The sequence below is a fragment of the Onychomys torridus genome, chromosome 2 (genome assembly GCF_903995425.1).
Source record: "Onychomys torridus chromosome 2, mOncTor1.1, whole genome shotgun sequence".
Taxonomy (NCBI): domain Eukaryota; kingdom Metazoa; phylum Chordata; class Mammalia; order Rodentia; family Cricetidae; genus Onychomys; species Onychomys torridus.
The window spans coordinates 94,941,781-94,966,822 of record NC_050444.1 but is presented as its reverse complement, the minus strand read 5'-3'; the positions used below and the strand labels follow the sequence as shown (position 1 = coordinate 94,966,822).

Sequence of the window (25,042 nt, the reverse complement as noted above, 5' to 3'; positions counted from 1 at the left end):
GACAGGAGTTCTATTCCCAGTCCTGTGGTGACTCACAGCCCTCTATAACTCCAGTTCTGGGATATCCTATGCTCTCTTCTGGCTTCCACAGAAACTGTACACATATGTCACACATACTTGAAGGTAGAGTCTCCATACACTTAAAATAATAATCTTAAAAATTAAGTAAAACCACCATTGTGTCCAATCACATTCTGCATGTCAGATGTCAGAATGCAGCTCAGGTCAAATGTGTTCTGTGTATAGTCTTATGAGCCAAACACTGGGCATTAGTCTGTGTTGTGTTCCTTTCTAGAAACCAGAGCAATGGAGCAGTTTCTAAGCTTATCTAATCTCTTGGGTCATTCACTTTCTTGTCCCTGTGAGCAGGGGTCTATATTCTTTGCAGGCTACCATCTGAGGTTGTCTTTGCTCATCAATGCTTCTACCTTTCTTCTAGTCCTTCCATGTACTTCCTCCTAGAAATGGAAAGTTCCCCTCTCATTCTAAATCTCTCTGTCTTCTGCCCTATCTAATGTAGCTAGAGGACTCCTTTCCTCTATAAGTTTTGCAGTGATTCAATTACACCCATCCAGATGTTAGTAAATCTCTGAAAGGTTTCAGGTTCAAGACAGACACCACCAAAAATGGATTGCTCTTTAAGTAATAGATTTACTAGAAGAAGTATTAATACTCTTGATAGCAATATATGTTTTGAAAGCAGTTCACATGCACAAGATGAAGTGTACTGCTCCTTTTCAAAGGTTTTCAAGAAAGAAGAATGTTTGTTCCATGCCACATAGTTATGAAACACCCGATAATATATACTTGAAGTCAGTTGTCTTGGATTTTCCATGGTGGAAAATGGATGAAATATTTGCCCTTTAATTAATGTATATCCATTATACTTGATGTACTCTCTGATTGCTGCTTTGGGGGATTTTGTAATCTTTAATTCTGGGAAGTAAGAATAGTGCATGTGTGCACACACTCAGAGAGAGATAGAGAGAGAGAGAGAGAGAGAGAGAGAGAGAATAAGAAATCTTAATGTCATATTTGTATATACCAGCCATACATTTTTATTAACAAATATTCATTGCAACTATGTGTTTTTAACATTGTTTAGGTTGAGCAGAAGAGAATTTTTTTTCTTTCACAGTAACTAGATAATATAGTGTTGAATGTGACTACTGGCTAAGTTGAGGAATGGCTCTGTTATTGTAGGAAGAATAATACTGATTTTGTTATCAAATAAAACTAGGGCATATTTGACAATCTTCATCTGAAAAAAACTGTACAGTAACCATCCAGGAAACAGAAACATAGCTCTTGCAAAAATAAGCTCAGGATGTTCAAGACATGCAGTTAAGGGTGACAGTGACTTCCTGAAGATCTGTGAACAAACATCTATTGACCACAAACAGGGCATAATGACAAACCAACAACAACAATAATAATAGTAATATAATAATAATAATAACAATAACAATAATAATAATAATAATAAAAGATTCTGGATAATTATAGGTTGGTGAACCAGTGAGGGCATTGATGTTTCTTAGAAGACCATGGAAGAATCAAAGGCAGATGCATCTCCACAACATACCACTTCCAACATGAGTGACAACTCACAAAAGCTCATCCCTGGAAATCTTCCTTCACTATAGCCAAGAAGTTGCATGAAGAGAGTCCACCTCTCCACGTCAATTTACTAAATTTACAACCTTGAGGCAGAACCTTGCAAGTCTTAAAAATCTCTTAATTTCCTGAACCTTGTAAAGTCTTTAGCCTCTTGAGTCCTAGGAGGGTCCTTCATCCCTGTAAGATGGAAAACTAACATTTGGGGGAAAGGGCTTTACAACCGGCCATTTTTCAGATCAATGAACAATGATTTCTCTTGTTTTTTTTTCTCCCACTTTCAATTTATAAGTAAACAAATAAATCTAACCATGCTCTTCCAAAATACCTCATATATGTCACAATTTCTGTTTACCTTACCTTTGTCTTCTCTGCATGTCTCAGTTTCAGTTTCTATTGCTGTGACAAAATACCATGGCCAAAAGCTACTTTGGGAGGAAAAGGTTTACTTCACTTATACTGCCATATCACAGTCTATCATGTAAAGACACCAGAGCAGGAATATAAGGCAGGAAACTGGAGGCAGCAACTGAATGATGAGAATGCTCCTTAGTGAGCATTAGCTTGCTCTCTGTGGCTTGCTCATCTTGCTTTCTTATAGTTCGCAAGACCAGCAGCCAAGAGGTGGCACCACCCACAATGAGCTGGGCTCTCTCTCATCAGTCATCAATAAAAAAATGCACCACAAGCTTGTCCATTAGCCAATATGTTGGGGGGGTACTTTCTCAAGTAAGGTTCCCCCTTCCCAGGTGACTCTAGCTTGTGTTAAGTTCACAAAAACCTAGCAAGAACAACTAACTCCTTATCATATTGACATACACATACATGACAATTAAGTAACAATCTTTTTGTTCTGTTTATCTCCAAATTGTTTTGCTAATATTAACATGACAGTATAAAGTCCTACAATCTTTAAAGTCTTATCTCTTTAAAACATTAAAAATCAATCATCTCAAAAATATCTACAATCTCTAAAATATACAAATGACTATAAACTTGCAGAGTCTCTTAACTATGAGAATGAAGAGATGGTTGAGCAATTAAGACCACTGGCTTCTCTTCCATGGGACTTGAGTTTGATTCCCACCAACACAGTGGACCACAACCTTCTATAACTACAGCATCAGGGGATTTGATGTTCTCTCACCTTTACCAGCAATGCACATATGTGATGCACAGACATGCTTGCAGATTAAATACCTATACAAATTAAATACAACTTTTAAATGTGGAGAGAAATGTCAGTAACAGAATGAAGAATCCAGATAGCAGAATAATTTTTGACTATGCATATATACATTTTCATTAGGATATTTTGAGCTCAAAATAGTTTGAAATATGTAAGTAAAGATAACAAGCAATACATTTTGAAAGAAACATTGGAACCAAGAATTAAACTGAGATCTAAAAACAGGTATTTGGATATAATTCCTTGTCAAATTGGTAATTGAAAACAAATACATAAAGCTTTATTCCAGCAAGAATATGTGAAAAAAAAATGATATATATAAATGATGGTATTCTAAGGTACATCCTTACATTGATTCTTGTAATCATCTCCAGATCCCTAAACACTGCTGTATCTCTGGACACTTTACCTACTACTGACGACTGCTGGGCTGCAGAACTGTGTGCATATATTGAATGTTCCCAGGAGATTATGTCTAAAGAGGGCATGAGTTTTGATGTCAGCATCATTGCGGACCTTCAGTAGAGTATCATTAGAAATTGTTTAGTGAGAAAAATTCTTCCACATAGAAAATACAAGAATAGAGTGACCATATAACAATAAAATGGGGGCTGAAGAGATGGCTCAGCCCGTAAGGCTAGGTACACAACCACAAATATAAGAAAAATGAAGATAGCTTGAGCAGTTGGGATGGCAAAGGAAAGATTTTTTTGCAGGAAAATGAGGCTTAAAATTATCTTTCAAATCTTCCAAAGGAAGTAATAGGAATAGATTTTTACAAGAAAAGAAAAAGAAAGGGATGAAAGAAAGAATTCAAGAAGGAAAGAGACACAAAGAGTTAAAAAGAATAGATTATGCTGCACAAGCACTTTAGAAATGGAGACTATGAAAACTGAAATTATTTCCATTTGTAACTTTCGTCTACATAAGAGTGTGTGACAAGGGCTGGTGAGATTGCTTGATGAGCACTTGCCACCAAGCCTAAGGAATGGAGTTTGCTCCACAGGACTCACATGGCCCGGGGATAAGGAAAGAAGGAACTCTCTAAGTTGTCTGCAGACCTCCATAGTACACCATGACAAGGCAGTAAATAAGTAAACAAACACACAAATGAATTAATGAAAACAAAATTTAAAACAATATGTAAGGTAGGGGCTAGGGAGATGGTGCAAGATCTCAGAGCAGTTTCTGCTCTTCCAGAAGAACCAGTTCAATTCCCACACCCACATGCAGACTCACAACTAACTTTCACTCAATTTCCAGAGGCTCCAATGCCCCCCTCTGACCTCTGGTGGATATCAGGCACACATGCAGGCAAAACACCCATACACATAAAATATTTTTTAAAGAAAATATACTAGAAACAAGGTCTAGAGTGACATGGAGTCAGAAACTTTTGACTTGAGTGCCACCAGGAACATATTGAACAATTGTGAAGAAACCCTGAGGATGCATGGGTATTTCACATCTGCTGAAACATGGCAGAAAATTAGAACTAAGAAACTGTACAAAGTAGCATCTTTCATTTCCAAACTTTACATCTCTGGATGGATTTTATAAATCATCTTGTGATTGAGATGAGGTACAATTTAGTGGAAGGGAGACAGAAGAAGAGATAAAACGAGGAGATACTTGACCCCCATGACATGAGATGTTCTCATTTTAGGGATTGTGCCACAGGGAGAGAACTTGTGTAACTTGCCAATATGGTTAAAGTAATGATTCTCAATCATGTTCTGGGATAGTCTCTTAGAACCTTCATTTCTGTAAGTACAAGACTAAAACTGGGAATCTATTTTTCAAATAGAAGGATTATTTTAGTGTAGTGAATTCGCAAATAAAAATATTTCACCACTAAATTAGCACATTAGTGAAACAAACACTTACCCAGGACCAAATTCTATAAATTAAAAAAAAACCAAAAAACAAAAAACAACTTATATATGGTATTTTTATTTGTATTTTGAACAAAGCAAAAATTTTATCTGTGTATGCATTTGAGTGTGAAAGGTATTACGGTCTATCTTGCTCTTACCTATGATTTAACAGTTGATAAGAAAGTAAGGTGAACACAAAGACATCAGAGAACAGACAGAGGTCACTTTCCAGGGCTTTACTGAGGTAGCCAATCACCAAAAAAAAAAAAGGCAATGGGTGGGCAGCACTGTCAATCATGGTAATCTCCTTATACATAGGGAGGGAGGAGTTTACAGCTAAGGTTGTGACTGAAAGGCAGTCTCCCCACTTAGCTCAGCTGGTGCAGTTTTGGAAAGGAGATGAAGATGAATGTTGCCATGGTAACCAATTATTAATTTACATACAGGTTCAACCAATTGTGTGAACTTGTCCACCTTCTTCAGGGCTTCCAAAAATGACAATTTCCAGTAATTAAACAAGCAGGGCATTAATTCTGACAGTTACAGTATACTGCCTTAATTTCATATCAAATAACTAGCCATCCATAACTTGGCAGCTTTGGGGATGAATATTGTTTTTGTTTAAACTCTACAATTTGATGTAAAATATGTGAAATAACATTAACTCAGGAAAATTATGATAGTGTCATCATTTGACCTACATCATTTTGGAGGATCCTTTCAATTTGTCCATTTGGAATTGAAGTTATTCTTGTCAAAGATATAAAGTCTATACAACATCAATTTTTTTAAATATTAATTAAATTAAAAATTTTTTATATAATTGTATATTGTACATTGTTCATACTCCATGTATCCACTTACCCCCTCTTCCTCCCTCCTCCCAAATTCATTCCTTTAAACACTTTTACTTTTACTATACTTTTATTTAAGACATACATAAATGACAGTATGGAACTACATAAAGTGTAGGAACCACAAATGGAGAACATATGCAATATTTGGCACTCTGAAATGGTGTGATTCACTTAGTATGATTATCTGTAGTTGCACCCGTTTTCCTGTAGCTGGATGACTTATCTTTACTGATGAAAACACAGCTCCACTTCATAGACATGTCACCTTTACTTTACCTAATCCTCTGTTCTGGGACCTGGCTGGACTCCAAAACCTAGCAGTGGTGACTAGTGCTGCATAAAGATGTGCAAGTGTGTCTGTGAAGTGCTGACATGAAGTCATTCAGGTAAATACCCAGGGGCACAATAGCTATTTATAGAGCATATCTATTTTTAGTTTTTGGAGAAACCTCCATTAATTTCCACAGACCCTGGACTGTTTTACTTTCCTTCCAGTAGTACAAAGAGTTGGTTCCTTTTTGTCTACCATCATTTCCTGTGATTTGTGCACCTTTATGTTATTAGTAAGAAGATAAAATAATTAAAACCTTGATTATTTTGTTTAATTTTTAGTTGTTTGTAAATATTCTAGATATTAATCCTCTATCAGATAGGTATCAAATAAAGCATTTCTCCCATTCAGCAGGCTATCACTTCACTGTAATTTCTGTTTCCTTTACCGTAGAAAAGATTTTTTTAATTCATAAGATTGCCTTAGTTGAATGTTGGCCTTATTTCCTGAGCTACTAAAGTCCATTTCAGAAAGTCTTTTGCATATATTTCTGTATCTTCAAGTGTCAGGCTCCTGTGATCTTCAAGCACTTCCAGGGTTCAGGAATTATGTTAAGATGTTTGATGCAAGCTGGGAGGTGGTGGTGCACACCTTTAATCCCAGCACTCGGGAAGCAGAGCCAGGCGGAACTCTGTGAGTTCCAGGCCAGCCTGGTCTACAGAGCAAGATCCTGGACAGGCCCCAAAACACAGATAAACCCTGTCTCAAAAAAACTGAGAGAGACAGAGAGACAGAGAGACAGAGACAGAGAGATACAGACACAGAGAGACAGAGAGAGAGAGAAGTTGATTTTTTGTTCAGAGTGAGAAACATGGACTGAGTTTTACTCTCCTACAGTTTGACAGTATCATTTGTTAAAAGGCTATGTTTTCTCTTGTTTGTGCTACTAGCATCCTTGTCATAATAAGATGTCTGTAACTGTGCGTTTATATCTGGAACTTCTGGTGCATTCTCTTGATCTGTGCATCTGATCTTCTGTCAGTATTATGTTCCTCTTGTCGTTGTGAATCTGTAACTTATTTGTAATCAGAAGTGGTTGTTCCTCATTAGGATTTTTTTTCCTCAAGATTTCTTTGGTTATCAAGGGTCTTTCTGCCTCAAAATGCATTTCAATTTTTTTTTTCTGTTTCTGGGAAGAAAATTTTGAAATTTGGACAGAAAACTCATATCATAGCAAAAGATTGAAAAATAGGCATTTGACAAAATTCAACACACTCTCAAGATAGTTTCATCACAAAGAATGTAGACTAGCCAGAATATACCTCAATATAGAAAGTTATTTTCTACAACATGTTAAATGAGGAAAATCTCAAGACATGTTTTTCTGGAATCTGGCATAAGAAAAAGATGATCACTCTCACCATTCTTATTCAATACAATATTCAACAACTTATGAGACAAAAAAAGGACAAGGAAGAGGTATAGAAAAATTATATATCAAAAGAGAAGAAATTAAACTATTCCTATTTGTAGATGCTGTGATTCTTTTTATTAAAGGACTCCATAGCTTGTATGAAGAATATCTTGATTCAATAAATATTTTCAACAAGTGGCAGAAGATTAAAAACAATACACTGGTTTTTATATACAACAGCAACAACAGTCATTGACAGGAATAGCAAAAACAAACAAACAAAAACACGTGGATCTCTGAGTTCTAGGCCAACCTGGTCTACAAAGCAAGTTCCAGAATCGCCAGATCTGTTGTTACACAGAGAAACCTGTCTTGAAAAAAAAATAAATTCAGTTATGAGGTAATGCATACCATGCTTGTCTTTCTGGGTCTGGGTTACCTTACTCAGGATATTTTTTTCTAGTTTCATCTATATGCCTGAAAATTTCATGATGTCATTGTTTTTTACTACTGAGTAATATTGTATTGTGTAATATTGTGTAAATTTGTGTACCATATTTTCTTCATCTACTTTTCACTTGAGGGGCATCTAGGTTGTTTCAAGTTTGTGACTGTTATGAATGATGCTTCCATGAACATAGTTGAGCAAGTGTCCTTGTGGTATAATTGAACATCCCTTGGGTGTATGCCCGAGATTGGTGTAATTGGGTCTTGAGGGAGATTGACTGCCAATTTTCTGATAAACCACCATACCAAATTCCAAAGTGACTGTTAAAGTTACACTCCGAGCAATGGAAAGTTCCCTTTACTCCACATCCTCTCCAACATAGGCTGTCATTAGTGATTTTGATCTTAGCTATTCTGACAGGTGTAAGATGGTATCTCAAAGTTGTTTTGATTTGCATTTCCTTAATGATTAAGGATATTAAACAATTCTCTAAGTGTAGCTCAGTCATTTGAGATTCTTCTGTTGAGAATTCTTTGTCTACAGCCCCTGAGAAGTTAAAAAAAAAGAAGGACCCAAAGAGGGACTGATGGATTTCTCTGGGAATCTGAAATAGATGAAGTAAACTGGGCATGGGGGTTAGAGAGGAACATAAGAGATTGGGTTAGGTGGATTGGAGGTGATACGAAAAATGAAAGATATATAATATGGAGGGTATTTTAGGGTTAGGGAGAAACCTGGTCCCAGAGAAACTCCAGGAATCCACAAAGATGGCCCCAGATAAGACTCCAAGCAATAGTGGAGAGAGTGCCTGAAGTGGACTTCTCCTGTGTTCAGATTGGGGACTACTCCAATTTTCATTAGAAAGCCTTTCATCCAGTAACTGATGGAACTAGATACAGAAATCATAGTTAAACAGTGGGCCTACCTCCAGGAGTCATGGTGAAGAAAGGGAGGAGGGACTGTACAAGCCAGGGGTGCAGTCAAAGTCATGTTTGGACAACCCACAGAGTCAGGTGACCTGAGCTCATGGGAGCTCAAGAACTCTGGACCAACAGCCAGGGAGTCTACATGTGACAGATCTAGGTCCTCTGCATGAGGGTGACAATTGTGTAGCTTGGCCTGTATGTGGGGCCCCTAGAAGTGGGATCAAGTACCATCCCTGGCTCTTGATCTGGCTTTTTTGAACCTGTTCCCCATGCTGGGATGCCTTGCCCAGATGCAAGAGCTTGGTCTTCCTCAGTATGATATGCCATGCTTTGTTGACTACTGTGATAGGCCTGCCCTGGTCTGAATGGAGGTGGAGGAGGAGCAGTTGGGGGGTGGTATATGGAAGGGGGGGGAGACAAGAGGAGAGAAGAAGGGGAAACTGTGTTCTGTAGGTAAAATAAATAAAACACCTAATTAATTATAAAAAAGCTTGAAATAAAAAGGGTGTAAAACACCTCTATAAATAAAACTTGAGGACACTGTTTAAAAAAAAAAAAAAACTGAAGAAGACACTCAATGGTGGAAAGAAACTGAGGAGACACTCCATGATGGAAAGATATTCCATGCTCCCAGATCGGCAGCATTATTAATGTGGAAATGGTTAGACTACTAGAAACAACATACAGATTCAATGCAATGCACGTCAAAATTCCAGTGATCTCCACAGAATTAAACAATTAAAAAGAGATCCTTATGAAAATACACAATGACAAATGGCCAAAGTTATGCTAAGCAGGAATAACACATCCAGATGCATTATGTTACCTGACCTCAAACTATACTCCAGTGCCTTACGGAAAGAAACACCATAATACCAGCACATGGATGGACATGTAGACCAATGGAATGCAATAGAACACCCATACACAAACCCACACATGTATGTATGAATATCACATTTTTGACAGATATGTCAAAAATATGGACTATGGACTAGAACAAATACAGAGTGCAACAAATGATTTGAGGTATCCATTGCTAGGTGGCAATCCCCAGGAGAATGAGTAATACACATGGTTCTCATTTGTGAAAAAAAAAAAAAAAAAAAAAAAAAAACACAAGCTGGGTCAAAGAATTTAGTTTAAAATTGGAAACACTTAAACTGCTAAAAGAAAACACAGAGAAATACTTTATACCATATAGATATAGGCAACAAATTCTTTTTTATTTGTACCCATATCTATTTTTTTATTATTATATTTGTGTTTTAATTTTACTCATCAGCCATGGGTTCCCTTGTTCTCCCCACTCCCGTCCCCACATCCAACTTCCCCCAGCCCATCCCCTCCATTCCCATCTCCTCCAGGGCCAAGACTCCCCCGGGGATTCATTTAAACCTGGTAGATTCAGTACAGGCAGGGCCAGTCTCCTCCTTCCAGGCTGAGCAAAGTGTCCCTGTGTAAGCCCAAGGTTCCAAACAGCCAGCTCATGCACTAAGGAGAGGTCTCAGTCCCACAGCCTGGATGCCTCCCAAGCAGTACAAGCTATTCAATTGTCACACATATCCAGAGGGTCTGATCCAGCTGGGGGCTCCACAGCCTTTGGTTCATAATTCATGTGCTTCCATTCATTGGCTATTTGTCCCTGTGCTTTTTCCAATCTTGGTCTCAACAATTCATGCTCTTACAGTCCCTCCTCTTTCTCGACAATTGGACACCTGGAGCTCCACCTGGGGCCTGGCTGAGGATCTCTGCATCCACTTCCATCAGTTATTGGATGAGAGTTCCAGCACGACTGTTATCGTGTTTGGCCATCTGAAAACCAGACTAGGTCAGATCAGGCTTTCTCTCGACCACTGCCAGCAGTCTACAGAGGATGTATCATTGTGGATTTCTGGGGACCTCTCCAGCACTCTGCCTATTCCTCTTCTCATGTGGTCTTCATTTATCATAGTCTGTTATTCCTTGTTCTCCCTTTCTGTTCTTGATCCAGCTGGGATCTCCTGCTCCCCTAAGCTTTATTTCCCTCAATTCTTGCCCTTCATTACTCCCACTGTCATCCAGGTTGTCCATATAGATCACATCCATTTCTCTGTCATTGGGTGATCCCTGTGTCTTTCCTAGGGTCCCGTTTTCTAGGTAGCCTCCCTGGAGTTGTGTAGCAGTCTAATCATCTTTGTTTTACATCTAGTATCCTCCTATGAGTGAGTAAATACCATGTTTGTCCTTCTGAGTCTGGGTTACCTCACTCAGTATGATTTTTTTTCTAGTTCCATCTATTTGACTGCAAACCTCATGATGCCATTGTTTTTCTCTGCTGAGTAGTCCTCCATTGTGTATATGTACCATATACACATATATGTATCCATTCTTCAGTTGAAGAGCATCTAGGCTGTTTCCAGGTTCTGGCTATTACAAACAATGCTTATATGAACATAGCTGTGCAAACAAATACCCTTGTGGTATCACTGAGCATTCCTTGGGTATGTGCCCAGTAGTGCTACAGCTGGGTATTGGGGGAGATGGATTCCCAATATTCTAAGGAAGCACCATATTGGTTTGCAAAGTGGCTGTACAAGCTTGTATTCCCACCAGCAGTGGAGGAGAGTTCCCCTTGCTCCACATCCTCTCCAGCATAAGCTGTCTTCTGTGTTTTTGATCTTAGCCATTCTGACAGGTGTAAGGTGGTATCTCAGAGTTGTTTTGATTTGCATTTCCCAGATAATTAGAGATGTTGAGCAATTCCTTAAATGTCTTTCAGCCATTTGAACTTCCTCTGTTGAGAATTTTCTATTTAGTTCTATAGCCCATTTCTTAATTGGACTGTTGGGCATTTTATTGTCTAATTTCTTGAGTTCTTTATATATTCTGGATATCAGTCCTCTGTCAGATATGGGGTTAGTTAAGATGTTTTCCCATTCTGTAGACTGTCACTTTGTCTTGTTGACTGTGTCCTTTGCTCTCCAAAAGCTTCTCAGTTTCAACAGGTCCCATTGATTGATTGTTTTAAGTATAATCATAACAGCACAGCAAAGGATGCCAATAGTTGATGGATATAATTAAAAAGCTTCTGCACAGCCAAATAAATAGCAGAATGAAAGACAGTCTATAGAATGGGAAAATATATCTGCCATCTTCACTTTGGACAGGGTGTTAATATCTAAAATATAGAAAGATCTGAAAAATATACACAGAGAATAAAATTATCTAAATTGGAAATCAATAATCAGGGCAATGATGTAGACAGAAGAAATACAAATGACCTATGAATAATTTTAAAAGTGCACTACAACTCTAGTCAACAAAGAAATACAAATTAAAACTGCTTTGAATTCCCATCTCACCTAGTTAGAATGGCTATTATCAAAACAATGGATGACTAACCTTGGTACAGATGTGTGCAAGAGGAAGCCTAGGGGTTTATGAAAGCATAAAATAGTGCTACCACTATGGAAAGTGGTATTGAACTCTCTTCAAAAACAAATAAACAAAGAAAAACTAAAATTGGAGCAACCAGCTATACTACTTCTGGTCCATATACTGAAAGGTTTCCTTATCCTACTACAGGGATACATGCTTATCTACGTTCATCACTGTTCTTTTCACAGCAGTAAGGAAATAGAATCAACCTAGATGTCCATGAACAGATAAATAGATAATGAAAACATAGAACATGATGAAAAATAGATTATGAAATATGCAAGGCATTAACATAACTGGAGAAATTATAGTAATCTAGGTAATGCTGGCTCATTAAAACAATATTTGTACGTTCCATGTCATATGCATATCTTGGCCTCCAAGTGTTAATATTCATATTCAAGGTTGGAGTAAATATTGGTAAAGGACAGAAAACTGGAAAGGCAACTTGTGCCTAGAGTAAAGCACTGGGATAGGGAGCTTTAAAAGAGATAAAATGGGAAAGACAACAGAACCAAATTCAAAAGATTAATATTGTGGATGAAAGAGGACAGCAGGTACAAGGGAGACAGGGAAGTGAGAGGGGCAGAGGATCAACCAAAATGGGATATGTAAGAAAACTCCCTAGGACAACCCATTTCTTAGCAAAATAATGGTAATTTTTAAAAAAAAAAAAAATAGCTATTTATTGTATTTATGTTTGCAGTACCATGTGTGTGTGCTGCTATCTACAAGGTCCAAAGGAGAACATCAGGTTCCATGGATTTGGATTAGAGAGGTTGTGAGCTGCCTGATAAATGTGCTGGGAACCAAAACTGGGTTCTCAGATAGAGCAGCATATATGTGCTCTTAATCACTGAACTATATCTCCAGCAATCTGCTTAAAATCTCCAAGCAAAGGACGCACCCAAACAAAAAGAAAATTGAAATGCTGTTTATAAAAGGATATATACATTTTTGTATTGAGACATTAACTCCCCATACCAAAACTAGCATTTCAGTCTATATCATATTAATGAATATAAGTGGTATTTAGAAGTTCTGATATTTTAAATTTTGTGAGCATAGTTAAAAATTTGGTAACTAGTCAGGACAGCAAAGGCACAAAATGGGCAGTTAGCTAATATATAAACATTAGCCTGTCACATTTACAGACAACACCTTCCAAAAGTTTATATCTTGCATTTTAGGTATAGTCTTTTATGAAGAGTTTTTAATTGCTAAAATACTTCCAAAAGCCTGAAGAGATTCATGATTTGTATTACCTCTTTACTTGTAGATTTTAGAATATAGAAAAGACTGTCATTTTATTATTTATCTATATTTCACTAAAATGAGTATCAATATGTGACTGTATAGTAAGATGTTAACCTATTTAATTTTCAGTCTCCTAAAGAATATATATCACAATTAATTTTTAGAACAATAAATTGTACTTAAATTACTTCAGAAATAAAATTAAACAAGCAGAGTGAATAGAGACACTTTAAAAGCATACTGTTACTGAAATATAATCCTCATATTATAAAACTCATCCCTTTGTGCTGCTGGTAAAACATTCAACCTTGTATTTTCAGAACCTTGTACAGGGATTTCCATCTCCCAATTTTGTAATATTTTTTTATGTTTAAGAAAGATACCTTGGAGCTCACTGATAGACAACTTTGGAGTCTGTCGATGGCCTTGAGTTCTATCCTTGGCACTGCAGAAAAGAGAGAAGCAACCACAGAGAAAAGTGGAAGAAGAAGAGGGAAGGAAAAGGACAGAGAGTAAGAATGTAGAGTAGAGAGTACACGAGGAATCCTGGTCTAGTCAGTCACTCTGTATTTCCCGAAAACCAAGAAGAAAAAAGAAAAGATATGAAAACAATGTACTTTCTGTTTCTATACTCAATCCTCTTTTTCCTGAAGGGAAAAAAAATTCTATGCAAGACAGAAAGGCCACAATGTTATAGAGGAGCAGCAGGACCTAGAACCTTGCCAGACATTCAGAGGAGGGATTATAAGAACAGCACTTCCCACATTCTATGACATTTTACTTCCACGAGAATGCTATTGCCAGAACCTAATCTCACAAAACAAGACTATGGATCACTCTCTTATTCCAATTCCCTATAAAGCTTGTTAAAATCAAGTGTTGTCTTATTACAAATATGAATTAAACCAGGCTCTACAACACCTGAAAGATTAATATCCATGGGGAATATTAAACACTTTGCAAAGAGAAGTCTAGTAGCTTTTGATGGTGGCAGTCAATCAGAACACAAATCTTTAAACATATCAATTGCAAAACTTTAAATCTATCAAACCATACCTTGTATAATCCACATTTCAGGCTCACGATTACTAATATTGTACTAATAGCAGGAAATAATCAGTCAGTATTCATTGAGTAATTGGATAATTACAGAATTGTCATTCTATAACATCTGAGAGATCCATGCCAGATTTACACAGATTAACAACAAGATGACTCGGTAGATTGCCTAGCACTCCAACATTTCCTGCATCTAAAACCTGATTTGTTAAACAAAATGATCTGCTCTGGAAAGACATTGAGGCAATGTGGACACTGGTAAAATCTAGCACCCGAAGTAGGACATCTGTCCTGTTTGGACTGCATCCAGTGATTGTTCCCATAGTAGCATTTAGGTATGTATTAGCGATTTAACGAGAACTTACAACATGTGGAATTTCAAAGTAGCATTTGAGTTCCCTCTCAAATGCATTGCCTGTAAAGATAAAAAGAGCTGTGCTTCTGAGATAAGCTTGACAGTCTTGAAGAAAGTTATATTTCAAAGTTTTTCATTTTAAAGTCATTATTTATATTTTTAGAAAGTGTTTTGATAACCCATGTGAAAATAATTCATGTAAAATTTACATCTTTTATAAAATATTAGGCATTATAAAATGTATTGCCAGAATCTAAAAAATAATACATGTCTGATAAATAATGCATAGTGTACATTTGGCATTTGACCAGTCAGACACTACAGGGCAGTGTACCCTAAAGTTTATCATCATTTATTAGCACTTTGAACTGTAAACTTTAGAACCCATCCACAGTTTCTGATAGTTTACTTTGAAATTGGGGGTTTAGTCATGTCTCTACTTGATTTTTGCTTTGTTTTATTTGTTTCTTTTTGTAAAAGATGATTTCTTTTCTTCTTACCGGTATCTTGCTTGCCCTCTCTCTGTATGGTGGGAAATATAACACAGCCTTGAGGCAGGGGAAGGGGCTTGAACTTGCCTCTACAGAATGTACCAGGCTTTGCTGACTCTCCATGAGAGGCCTTACCTTCTTGTAGAAGAGAATGGGGGGTGGTCTGGAGAAGGGGGGCCTGGAGAAGTGGGAGGAGGGGGATCTGTGATTGGTATGTAAATAGAATAACAATTTTCTTAGTAAAAAATAAAAACAATAAAAAACTTATTGTTACATATACACATATTCCTAAAGATATAAATACAGCCTACTCAGGGTATGTAATGTTACTTGAATGTATACCATCTCAGGGCTGAGCACTTTATATTAGATAACCAATTGGATGGTTTTTCCCTGGAGAAGATGATTATTGCTGTTCTCATCACTCCCCAGTTGCCTGTATTTCATTGTCTAGAGTTGAGTCTCTGTGAGCTTTCCCCTTTCCTTATTCACATGTCCACTGGTGTCAACATGGTTAAGTTATTGTTTAGGTAGCCATGTTAATGAGACTTTTTGGGTGTAGCCTCTTGACATTTCTAGTCAACACAATCTCATACCAAAATTCCTGTTTCTTAGGCTCTTACAATATTTGCACCACCCACTTCTGCAAGTGTCTCTGAGTCCTAAATTCAGGAAGTGTGCTGTAGGTGGATCATTGGAGACTGGGAACCATAGAAAGTCTTGTTCTCTATATTTTGATTGACTGTGGTTTTCTGTAATGGTCTCCTTCTGTTTCAAAGAGAAACTTCTTTGATGATGAATGATGGCTACTTCTATTGCAGATACAGAGATAAAAATTTAGTATGTAGTTAGCAATTATGCTGGTTTAGCAAGTGGCAGTTATAAGTTCTCCTCCAAGATACATGGTTTCACTTGGGCTTAGCAGTTGGCTAGGGTTGCAATACCAGGCCTTATTTCATGCCTGTTGATCAGGCCCTAGGTTGTAAGCGACAACCCTGGTTACCACCAGGTATGTTTGGTACTATTTCACCCTTAGGGTTACTGTGTCATGCAGGTTGGGGATGTGGTCCATGGGTGTTATAGCTGGGCAGGACTATTATTGGTTTCCCTTTCTTGATATCATGAAAGCTAGTACTTAGGAAGAAGGTTTTTAGGTTAGTTCTAGTTCATATCCTCTAGGTCCTGTGTCTGAGTGCATAGGTCATACCTTCCAGTTCTGGGAGGCAAGCAAAGGTAATAGTAATAGACTGTGTTTTGAGAGTCTCTTGTAGAACTCTGATCAATAATCAAAGGGGACTTGTCATGCCTGGTGTTAGGATTTTGTTAGTTTATTTTTCTTGGAGGGAGCAATATTATCCCAGATAAAAATTTTTCTTAAAACTGTATATGTATATGCATATAGAGAGGTATATATATATATATATATATATTATATGTATCTTTTGGGAATTATATAATAATATTGTATCTTATGGATTTTCCAGATTTCATTGATGTCAGTTTACCTCTTCCATCTTTTCCCTTTATTTATCTCCTTCCCTATACCTGATTAAATCCCCCTCACTGTTTTCCCTATTTTCTCCTTCAAATAATTATACCCTGGTTTTCCCCTATCTATTGCTCCTTCTTCTTGGTCACCTTTACTTTTCTTGATGCTACAATTATTACAGGTTACGATAAACACATGTAAAGCCTAGGACGTACAGATTGGGGAGAACATGGTATGTTTGTCTTTCTGGCTCTGGCTCATCTCTCTCAATGTGATTTCTCCTACTACCATCAACTTACCTGAAAAGGTTGTGATTTTACTTTTCCTGACAGCTGGAGAGTGTTTCATTGTGTCTATGCCTCTTGAAGTTCTTAAAGAGATTAAAAGGGAAGCTGTGTTTTATTGCATACTTCCTCATTAAAAGAATCGAGTGCTAGAGAGGTGTTTTAGCATGTTTTCCGCGTCCAGAGGACCACAGTTTAGTTACTACCTTTAACTACAACTGCAGGGAATCTGATGGCCTCTTCTGACACTCATAGGCACCCATATTCATGTCACAGACACACACACACACACACACACACACACACACACACACACATTTTAAAAAAAATCTGAATGTTGTATCTCATTATGTACTAAGAGACATTCTGATTGAAACTCAACTCTATGACTTATTGGCTGTGTGCCCTTGAATGCATTTGTTAGCCTATTTAGCCTTTCTATTCATATGATGTTAAAAATAGCAAGATTGTGTGGAGATTTAATGAAAGGAATGGAACATTATATATGCTTCTGGGGAAATTTCATGTGTTCTCTGGATGTGTATATTACCTAGAATAAATAACTAAAGTGCTAGCCTGTATTACTTGGTCACACGGTAACACTAATGTATTCCTTCTTTAACCTGATAGATTTAGGTTATTAGATTTATAAAAGTTCCAGTAATATATTCAAGTTGACAATCATTTCTTAGCATACTGCTCTGTGAAGTGCTTGAACTTCCCAATGTAAGTAGCTCAAGTGAGAGTGGTGCATGATAAGGTCATACTGTTAGAATATTATGTGAAATGAAATTTCCTGAAGTGCATCAAGGGTAAAACTCAGTGCAAATGGCACTGTTAGCTTAATAACTGGTCCTTATTCACAAATACCTCTTCTAAACATAATTATTTATTCATGTCATGTTAGATTGTCTCTTCTCTGTTTAAATACATCACAGCATTTCATATCTTTGCCAGAGTCTAACCCTACAAATCATTAAAAAAGATAAATTAAGTTTGGAGCCAGCCACACTTTGACATTAGACTTTGTATATGCTTGAAATCATTTCTTTGGCTTGTATTTAACCCTGGAAGACAAATTTATCAGATGCTTTTGATATTATTTCTGAATCCCTAAATGTAAATCTGAGCAGTGATTTACAATGCACATCCCTGTTATATCTAATCAATATAATAATGTCAGTAAAACAGATGAAGATGGCCTTTGGATTTTTATTAGTGTCTCAAACTCAAATACACATTCTAGATGTAGCTAGAGATCATAAATATCATATGATTTTTATATTTAAATTCAATTATTCAGTTAAAAGTTTCCATTTAAAATTGAAAATATGTAACACAGTGCCTGAAAGAGTAATCTCGCATAGGATACTGCTAAATGACATTAAAAAGGAATTATTATTTCTTAATTATAATGCCAAATATTAAAGCTTGACATTCAGTTTATAAAAATAAAATAGTAATAACAGTATTTTTATTTGTAATCATGAATGTAATCATTCAGCTTATTCAGGCATGATCATATTTGGTTTCAGCTAAATGTTTATTCTACCACCTCAGTGGGTTATTGTGTTTACTGGCTGGTTCTGTGGGTCAACTTGACACAAACTAGAGTCATCAGAGAGGAAGAAGCCTCAGTTGTGGGAATGACTCCATAAGATCCTGCTGTAAGGCATTTTCTCAATTAGTGATCAATGGGGGAGGTCCCAGCCCATTGTGGTGGTACTATCCCTAGGCTGATGGTCCTGGGTTCTATAAGAAAGCAGGGTGAGCAAGCCAGGGGAAGCAAGCCAGTAAGCAGCACCCCTCCAGGACTTCTGCATCAGCTCCAGCCTCCAGGGTCTACCCTGTTTGAGTCCTGTCCTGACTTCCTTTAGTGGTGAACATCAGTGTGGAAGTGTAAGCTTAATAAACCCCTCCCTCCCCAAATTTGCTTTATGGTCATGATGTTCCATCATAGCAATAGAAACCCTGAAACCCTAATTGAAGACATTGTGTTACCAAAATTTAACTTATTATATCTGCTAATGAAAATGAAGAGCAAGAAGCAAGGCCACTGAGAGTTGACTTTTGGAGGTTAAGTACTTTGAGTCTGACTAGGTGGATTTTTGTGAGGGGGAAGATTTTCCTTAACAAATGTCGATAGGAAGTATATGTCAACAATGCTTTTCCCGCTTCTTCCTCCAGCAGTGGCAGTGGCAATGGGGTCATACTTGAAAGATGAGTCTGTAGTATTTAAAAGATTAATGTGCTTTGTGGCTTGTAAAGAGAAAGAATGGTGAAAGCATCTATGGGATGCTGTTGAACAGAGCCTACCAATTTGGCAATGGGGAGGCCAATAGCTAAGGCCAGAAACTGAAGTTTAACACAGTACATCAGGAATCAAAAATTTTGAATAATTCCTATCTCCGCCAACAATTTATCCTGTGACCTTGGCTGAGATTTTTTTCTTAGCATTTGTTATTAAGGATTGCACTCCATATATACAATTCACCTTGCAAAAGAAGAAAGAAAGGCTGACAGCTAGGTAGGTTATTTAGTAGAAAAAATGGTTCCTATGCCAGTATGAGGACCTGAGTTTGATCCTCATAACTCACATAAAAATGGTCAATGTGCTAGCACACACTTATAATCCCAGCACCAGGAAAGGAGGGACAGGTATGTCCCTGAGGCTCACTAAGAAGCAAGTTCCAGTCAATTGTGAGACCTTGTCATAGAAACAACCACCACCAACAACAGCAAAAACGACGTGGTCTGGTCACTGAGGAACCCCAGGTTCACTTCTAGTCATTTGAGTGCACTCATTTGTATATATACCCACACCAAAACACACCAACAGAAGAAATCAAATTTTGATGTGTTGATGTTTATCTACATGAGAGTGGCATTTTATTAAATTTCACCATTATTCTCTTTAATGAAACACTCATTTTCACATATGACAATCCTTGCTAAAATGCTAAATACTCATTTGTCATAGTCAATATTTCCATTTATAGTATTGAGATTTAACACCTTAGTACATAAATACCTTGAGAAAATATATCCTCCAAAATTAAGCAGCCAACATGGCAGTGCTTTTTTTACTGTTTCTATTTATATCAACTTTCATTGTAGTTAACTATGCATATGCCAAAGCACATTCTTGAATTTCTGAAGAGTTTGTAAACACTACTCATTTCCTTATTGAGAAGAGATTGAATTTTCATTTTTATTTTTATTCTCATCAAAAAGCATCTACCTGGAAGTAAATAAACTTTAAAGACTAATAATGATTGTTAGTTAATAAGCTGCATTAAAATAATAAAGAATTTACAAAGGCTGTATCATCTATCAAATAATGCCATGAGTGATTGTAGCCAAGAGATATAAAGACAATAAATTTAGATCAGGTCATGCATTTCTATGACCTCAAATACCTTCTACACTATGAAGTATGACACAGTCTTCAATATGGAATGTTTGTAGTCATGTGAAGTCCTATATTCTCTGTGTAAGCCTCGAGGTGGTGGTGGACACCATTCATCCTAGCACTTGGGAGACAGGCAGGTAGATTTCTGTGAGTTCCAGGATACTCAACGCTGTTACTCAGAGAAACCATGTCTCACTAAAAAACAAACAAACAAACAAACAAAAAATGAAACAAAGACAAGACAAAAAAGCAGCAATGTAGAATATGATTGTAATTTTATAACTATACATTTATGGTCATGTGGAATTCTATATTCTCCAGCAGTTAAAATGGAAAGTATAGAATAGGATTATATTATTGCAGTCACATTGCTGGTGTGCATTCATTTTCTATGAATCTGTATATAAACATATGGATTGGCATTGGTAAACAATGAGTGGTGTTTACCCTCTAGAATCGCATCTGCAGAGTGGATTATGTGTGCGAATGTATCCATCTCTCCCAGGACCGTGAGAAGAAATACTGTACAGGTGTTCTGCTTGTCTGTAATCTCTGTCTTAAATAGTTCAAATGAAAGGAATGATTGTTAAATATCAATAATTTCAGGTGAGTTGAGTGATGCTAGTTCTGACAAAAGTGTAGTTAAAACCATTAAGTTAAATATACATTAATAATCCACAAAATGACACTTATCATTGGATCATTAATATGTTTTTTTATTGAAAATCAAATGCCAATACTAACAGCGTGGTTTGTATTGTATTTCTCTAGGTCTCAGGGTGGTGAACTTGCATTTGAACTCCTAACCACTGAGTTGATGGTAAGATTATAATTACTACATGCATAGATTTAGAATGTGCTTTTTATTCCTAAATCTATTTTAATTCATTTTAAAGTTATACACGCAGAAGCCAGAGGCAGAGTTAAGAATGGAGGGAGGTGGGGCAAAGAAAGGGACTACAAAGAAAAAACACTTAGACAATTACTTGTCTGGTGTGGATAAAGCAGTAGGAATCCTAGGACACAAGAAATCAATAACAACTTTTCTCATTTTTTTTCCTTTGTTGTTTCCATTTAAAGTGTATCTTTATAATAAGAAAAGAGGTTGAATTAAAAAAATGTTAGTTTCAAAAATTGCATTGCTTGCTTAAAGATTCTGAAAATAAAGGCTTGTTGACTTTTCTTTGTTTTGATTTGCGGCAACCCTGTAAATTCACAGCTGCAGAATCGGGAACTACGCTACTTTTCAAACTTCAGGGCTACTTAAGATCTAAAGTCATGTGGTGTCCTTGACCCCTCTGATTCCTAGAATCCTTTCCTCTCTTCTGTGGGACTTTCATAGGGTCTCACAGAGACTGAAGCAACAATCACAGCCCCTGTATGCATCTAAGCTAGGTGCTCTGCATATGTGTTATGGTTGTATAGCTTTGTGTTCTTATGGGACACCTAACTGTGGGAGTACGGCTGTCTCTAACATTTTTGCCTGCACTTAGAACTCATTTTTTCCTGATAGACCACCTTGTTCAGACTTGATATCTAATAACTTATACCAATTTCTTCTTGTTTTAAAATCTACACACTAGCAAACAAGAAAACAAAAGTAAATAGGTGGAAGATTTTCTGTGCCCTGCCTGGTGCTGTGGCCACTGGGACCCAAGTAAACATGCAGAGGCTTATATTATTTTAACTGCTCAGCCATTAGCTCAGGCTTATTACTGACTAGGTCTTACACTTAAATTGACCCATAATTCTTATCTAGCCTTATTATTACTTGTTATGCCATGTTCGGTTAATGACTGTGGGAGGCCTGCTCTCTCTCTCTCTTTCTATCTCTCTGGAAAATGGAGGAGGAGTGGATCTTGAGGAGAAGGGAGATGAGGGTAATGGCAGAAATGGTGGTAGAGGAAACTGTAGTAGGGGTGTAACATATATGTAGCATAAGAAAATAATAATATTTTTTAAAGATCTAAAAACAAATGTTAATGGCAATAGGTTCCACCATGTAAAACTGAACTCAGTTGTCTCTAAAAACCTTTCTTTAAAGTTATGTAGTTGTTGAATGTAGGGTTAAATATTAACATGAAAGATCCTCATGAATTAAATACTTGATTCCATTTTTAATGTTAATTTACTTAAAACAAAATTAGGTTTGTAAAACTGACTTTTTCATAATGTCTGTTTTGTGATCTAGGCTCAGACATAAAGTACTGAGAGATGCCTGGGCATGGGAAGGTAGGGTTTAGATAAGATTGGCAGGTGAGAGGAGCTGGCCATCCAAATAGAATTTGATGGATTACTTCTTAGCCACATTTTTCAATAAAGGTACTAATAATCAAATTTCCAGTATATAAAACATCAAAGTATTTTGTCCATCTTAAATTCTGTACTCCATGAAAATCTCACTTAGACACTGAGGCCAAAAGCTGAGGATATTCATTCAACTGACCATTGTCATTTTGAGCTGTTCCCAAGGCAGCCAAGATTGTCTCAAAATGGGATACTGCAGCTGAATGAAAAAATGATTTAAAATCCACTTTGTACATATTTGAAGACCTCAAAGATTTGTACCATCCCATCATTTTGTTCTTGGATGATTAAATGCCTCATGTTTAAGTCTCCCTAAATAGATAGCTTAAAGTTATATAAAAATATCTGCAGCAGTTATCCAATAAAATTTAGTCTCTTTTTAATCAAAGCAAAGAAAAAGAAAAGGAAGGTTACTTTCTGTGGGGTAATGCGCTTGTACAATGGTTTAATAAAATGCTAATTAGCCAGTAGCCAGGCAGAAAGTATAGGTGGGATAAGCAGAGGAGAATTCTGGGAAGAGGAAGGCTGAGTCAGGAGTCTCCAGTCAGACACAGAGGAAGCAAGATGACAATGCAGAACTGAGAAAGGTACCAAGCCACATGGCTAAACATAGATAAGAATTATGGATCAATTTAAGTGTAAGAGCTACTCAGTAATAAGCCTGAGCTAATGGCTGAGCAGTTAAAATAATATAAGCCTCTGCATGTTTACTTGGGTCCCAGTGGCCACAGCACCAGGCAGGGCACAGAAAATCTTCCACCTATTTACTTTTGTTTTCTTGTTTGCTAGTGTGTAGATTTTAAAACAAGAAGAAATTGGTATAAGTTATTAGATATTTTACCATAAATGTTGAGGAAAATAAGCAATATTTTCTATGAAAAAGTTAATTCTGGATGAATTATACAAAGAGAACATTTGATACAGTTTTATATATGGCTCTCAATGAATTTAAGAACATGGTAAAGAAAAAGATTTAGGTAACAGCAGAAAGTTCTTTGGACATGAGTGACAATTTTATATATTAGGAATTTTGTAGTGAAGTCTATTTGATACCAATGAATAGAGGCAGTGAGTTATTTAAAGTAAAACTTATTTTATCACCTGTCAAGATTTATCAAACTGGGTTTTTCTATGAAGGCTTTATGTTTGAGCTTCAGAAAGTTGAAAGTAAAGTATGTGACATGGAAGTAAAATATGAAAATACATGCTTTCTAAGAAAAAAAAATATAAGACCTTATTTATTTATAAATTGCATTAGCTGTGCTATGAAAATGAAGTTGACTTTTACCAAGGCAACTTTCTGTTCATCTGTTCCTCCATAATGATCACAACCTGGTCAGCTTCGAATCAGCATGTAAAACGCAGACTGTTAGCATCCAGTATCATAAGCTTTTATATTTGTGGGGAATTAAAGCCTTAGCATACAGAAGCAATTTAATAAGCCTGTATGTCTGGGTATGTTTCATTATTAAAGCATACCTTGAAAGTTTCTGAAATGGTATAGAATCCCATTGCTTTTAGGCATCTAACTTGTACTTTTAGTTACATTTTAAAAGAAACACTTCACATGGGATATTTAAAAGTGATTATTATAGAAACAAAGATGCCCACCTTAGCCCCAAAGAGACTTTTATAATAATGGGAGGAATGGTTATAAGTTATTTAGATATTATTGGTGAAATTGTTAAGGCCACTCCACATAGTTAAAAGGGAGGTTTATTTTGTGGGGTAATTTACAAATGAAGGGATAGGTTGTAGGGTCTGGCAAAGGTATGGCACAGTCTGGCAGTGTTCTCTGGAGAACTCTGCTAGGTCTACCTCCTGCGTCCAGCATCCCAGAACCAAGCGAGAGACCTCCTCTGGATCCTGGGTCTTCTGCTTCCTCCTCTGCCCCACCTTGTTGGCGTGACCATTACTGAAGCCTCAATGGGGGTTGGAACTTCCAGGCCAATGCTGGGATGGCTATCCACTACAAGATATCCTTGGGGTATTCTTTCAAAAAATACAAGCACACCCATACATACCACACATACCATACGCACAGATATATACACAAAATGATTCTTAAAAGGATAGCACTTTAAGGTGCATGTATCACATTTAATATATTTATGAAATTGATTAAATATAATATTTTTGCTTAATAGTTATTTAGTTATATGTTTTATTTTAATAACATTGCAGATTTTTCATTGAAAATTCATACATGCATATGATGTATTTTAATCAAATACTCCCCACTCCCTCCCTTCAATTCCTCACTTACCCTTACATTTGCCCTCCCAAAATCATGTATTCTCTCTTTCTCTCCCACTTTCAAACCCACTGACTACTCTTAGTGCTGCCTGTCTGTACAAGGGTGTGGAACA

General features: G+C 36.7%; 1 protein-coding gene across 37 annotated transcripts in view; it reads left to right on the top strand.

Moving 5' to 3' along the window:
- The window catches only part of Ptprd (protein tyrosine phosphatase receptor type D), a 2,001,112-nt gene that overhangs the window by 706,489 nt on the left and 1,269,581 nt on the right, over positions 1-25,042 (top strand). For all 37 annotated transcript variants that reach the window (XM_036177144.1, XM_036177143.1, XM_036177148.1 and 34 more), the window contains one exon: positions 21,138-21,186. The gene's annotated coding sequence lies outside the window, so the exon portion shown is untranslated. The remainder of the gene's footprint in view (positions 1-21,137; positions 21,187-25,042) is intronic.